Raw genomic sequence first — 4,237 nt, 5'->3', positions numbered from 1 at the left:
TCACTTTGTGTGAGTTTTTTTTTCTTTTAAGATTTATTTTATTTTTATTGCAAAGTCAGATATATAGAGAGGAGGACAGACAGAGAGGAAGATCTTCCGTTCGATGATTCACTCCTCAAGTGAGCGTAATGGCCAGTGCTGCACCTATCAGAAGCCAGGAGCCAGGAACTTTCTCCAGGTCTCCCACTTGGGTGCAGGGTCCCAAGACTTTGGGCCATCCTCAACTGCTTTCCCAGGCCACAAGCAGAGAACTGGATGGGTAGTGGAGCCGCCAGGATTAGAACCGGCGCCTGTATGGGATCCTGGCACATTCAAGGTGAGGATTTAGCCTCTAGACCACCGTGCCGGGCCCAATGTGCTGAATTTTATTATCAATTTCCTTGTACTAATTTTATATTTAATATGTCCTTATTTTCTAGCTTTAGATATGTGATAAGTTGTTTGAATATTTTCTGATTTTTCTGCAGACTGTTATCTATAAACTTCCTTTCTAATGTTTTCATTGTTTCTCATAGATTTTGTTTTGCTGTGTTTTCACTTTATTTAGTTTCAAAAGATGTTTTTGTTTCTCCTTAATTTTTTCTAGAGCCATTGATTGTTAAAGAGTTAGTTGTTTGGACTCGCAAGATGGCCGACATAGGAAGATGGATGTGAGGGAGCTCACAGAGAGGGATAGAACGCGACAAAAGCGTAAGTGGAACAGCATAGACCTGCAGGGAGAGGAGCGTGAAGTTACCAGGACAGTGTGGAGCCAAAAAAATCCACAAAATTCGGAAGAGCAACCAGGAAAACAAACGAGACAAGGCAGGGAAGACGGTGTTCCGCTCCAGACCTGCTGAGTCACAGCCGCTGGGAGCCGCACCGGGAGCGGCGCCGGGAGCCGCGCCGGGAGCCGCCCCTGCAGCCGCAGGAGACACAGCAGCCACAGAAACCTCCGGCAGCCGCCATACCCGCCACAGACCTGACCCGCCGCAGCCGCCAGGAGCAGCACCCACGGCGAAAGTCCTCACCAGAGGCAGAGGCAGACTGCAAGAACTTGAGGTTTGAGGGAGCTGGGTAGGGGCAGCAGTGGGTCGGAGGCTCCGGGAGTTAACTCTCCAGCGGCAGGCACAGACCCTGAACATCCTTGGTACTCATCTCCCCACCCCTCCACCCCCCCCCCCCCCCGCGACTCCAGCCTCTGGGGACACAAGGCAAGTGCCTTAAAACTGCCAAAACTGTCTTGGAGTTGACGCACAGCGGTCCTGTGCGCTGAGGAGAAAGGCAGAAGGCACACTGAATACTCCCCCGTGCCTTGCAGACTGGCACACAGCTAGGCGGTACTGACCCACAGGAACCCACACCTCTGGACTGTGCGGACCCGGGTGTGCCTCTGGGCTGGGCGGTCCTGCGCAAGCGCTGGGGCGGGCGGTCCCCTGCACTCAGGTGGGCGGTCCCGTGCTGCTGGGGTGGGCAGACCTGCGCAGGAGGCGCTTCTAGAGAGCACCTGGAACAACCCACGCCCTACAGTCCTGTGCTTGGAAAACACACCAGGAGGGCACTGCGGACCCGCGTGCAGGAGGCGTTCCCAGAGAGCACCTGGAACCTCCACGCCCTGCAGTCCCTGACATTGGGGACACACTGAGAAAGCACCTAGAATCCTCTGTGCCCTGTGTTCCTGTGCAAAGGGGGCGCACACAGAGTGCCTTCATTCCCCCACGTCCTGTGGTCGCATACGTGTAGGGGACGAGCTGAGAGTGCGCTTTGAATCTGCTGGGCCTTGGAAGTGGCGCCCTGTGATCCAGTGTACTGGAGACGCACCAAAAGTGCCTTGAAAATTCCCGCACCCTGCTACTCCACGCCTGCACGCTCGGATCTCTACAGGATAGCGCTTGGAGACCCCTCAGCAAGCTGGTGCCTGGGTCTCTCAAAAACAAACACTAGACTAGGGTGAGAATCCAGCAACACCTTGGGCCACAAATATGGGAAGAAATAAGAGAGTTAGTGACGTAGACACAGCTTGCTCCGCCCCAAAAAGCCACCATAAAGCCTGGTCAATCGCAGAGATTACAGATGAAGAAATTGAAGACGTCTCTGATAAGGAGTTCAGAAAAATAATTATAAAACTCTTCAGAGACAATGAAAAGCGATGGGACGAGCTCAAAGATTTCAAAAACCACATAATCACAGGAACAAAATCGCTCAAAAACGAGATCCTAGACTTGAAGAACAAAGTTGAGAGCTTAGCCAACAGAATTACAGCAGAAGACAGGATATCTGACTTGGAAGATTCCCAGAATGAAAACAGGCAGATTATTAACCAACTAGAGTCACAACTACACAAGGCAACCAAGACGATCCAAGAGATGAACGACAACATCAAGAAGTCAAATATCAGAATAATGGGGCTCCCAGAAGGAGTGGAAAGAGAGACAGGCATACAACCAGTACTTGAGGAAATTATGCAGGAGAACTTCCAAAATACCTGGAACATGAACCCAATCCAAATTCAGGAAGGCCAGAGGACTCCCCACAGGGTGGACCCAAAACGATCCTCCCCAAGACACGTGGTAATCAAGCTACCCTCCAATGAATACAAAGAAAGAATCCTAAGGTTAGCACGAACCAAAGAGAAGCTTACATTTAGGGGCAGGACCATCAGAATCACTGCCGACTTCTCAGAACAGACGCTCCAGGCAAGAAGAGAGTGGAACAAAATCTTTCAAGTACTGAAAGAGAACAATTGTCAACCAAGAATACTCTACCCAGCAAAGATTTCATTTGTATACGAGAACGAAACTAGATACTTCCACAGCAAAGAGAAATTAGAAGAATATGCCAACACAAAACCAACTCTACAAAATCTCCTTAGAAATGCGCTACTCCCAGAGAAAAAGGAAGCAAGCCATAAGCAAGGATGGCAATCAGGGAGATCTCAATAAAGTCCATCCACAGAAACGACAATCAATTACCAACAACCTCAAAAACACAGGTATATGTCACGGCAAAATTATAATTTCTCAATATTAACCCTCAACACAAATGGCTTAAATTCATCACTCAAAAGGCACCGATTAGCAGACTGGGTTAAAAATCAGGACCCAACTATATGCTGCTTGCAAGAAACACATCTAACCAGAAGGAACTTCAGGAAACTTAAAGTGAAAGGGTGGAAACAAATATTCCATGCCAATGGACAAGAAAAAAAGGCTGGTGTGGCAGTCCTATTCTCAGATGATACGGACTTCAAAGTAACAAATGTCAAAAAGGACAGGGAAGGGCGCTACATCTTCTTGAAAGGGAGGATCCAACAAGAACCAATCGCCATTCTTAACATTTATGCTCCTAGCCCGGATGCACCCAGCTACGTGAAACAACTACTTTTGGACTAAAAGGGAGACATAGATGAACATACGATAATTCTGGGAGACCTGAACACCCCACTAACACCAATAGATAGATCAACGCAGCAAAAGCTCAACAGAGAAGCCACAGATCTCACACACACAATAGAACAACTGGACCTAGTAGACGTCTATAGAATATTTCATCCTAAGGCCACAGACTACACCTTCTTCTCAGCAGTGCATGGCACCTTCTCCAGGATAGACCATGTAATAGGACACAAAGCAAGTTTAACTAATTACAAAAATATCAGAATCGTACCATGTACCTTCTCAGACCATCACGGAGTGAAACTGGAAATCAACAACTCAAAATGTCCCAGGAAACATGTAAACTCCTGGAGGCTGAACAATATGCTATTAAACGAACAATGGGTTAGAGAAGAAATTAAAGACGAGATCAAAAAATTTATGGAAATCAACGAAAACCCAGATACAAAAGTCCAAAACTTATGGGACACCGCCAAAGCAGTGTTGCGTGGTAAGTTTATTGTAATAAGCGCGCACGTCAAAGCCCAAGAAAGGCAGGTTCCATTCCAGTCATAAAATAAATACAAATAAGTTTTCATTCCTCAACCAGAATGGAACCATGACTGCCGCCATGGCTGATCATTTGAATGCACTTATGTAAGAGACCACAAACCAGGATCACCCAGATAAGGTGTTTCCAGATTCTTCACACACACACAAACAAAAAAAAACCATGAGATAATAAATATATGTTGTTCTAAACTACTACATTTTGGAATAATTTATTATACAACAATAGATAACTAATACATCTGGCTTGCGGGCAGGATAATCAGGCGGAGAACTGAAAGGAGTGTTTGAGATACATGAATGAGAAGTTCGGG

The sequence above is a fragment of the Ochotona princeps genome, chromosome 2 (genome assembly GCF_030435755.1).
Source record: "Ochotona princeps isolate mOchPri1 chromosome 2, mOchPri1.hap1, whole genome shotgun sequence".
Classification (NCBI taxonomy): domain Eukaryota; kingdom Metazoa; phylum Chordata; class Mammalia; order Lagomorpha; family Ochotonidae; genus Ochotona; species Ochotona princeps.
The sequence above is the reverse complement of the archived record's forward strand: the minus strand, read 5'-3'. Positions refer to the sequence as shown.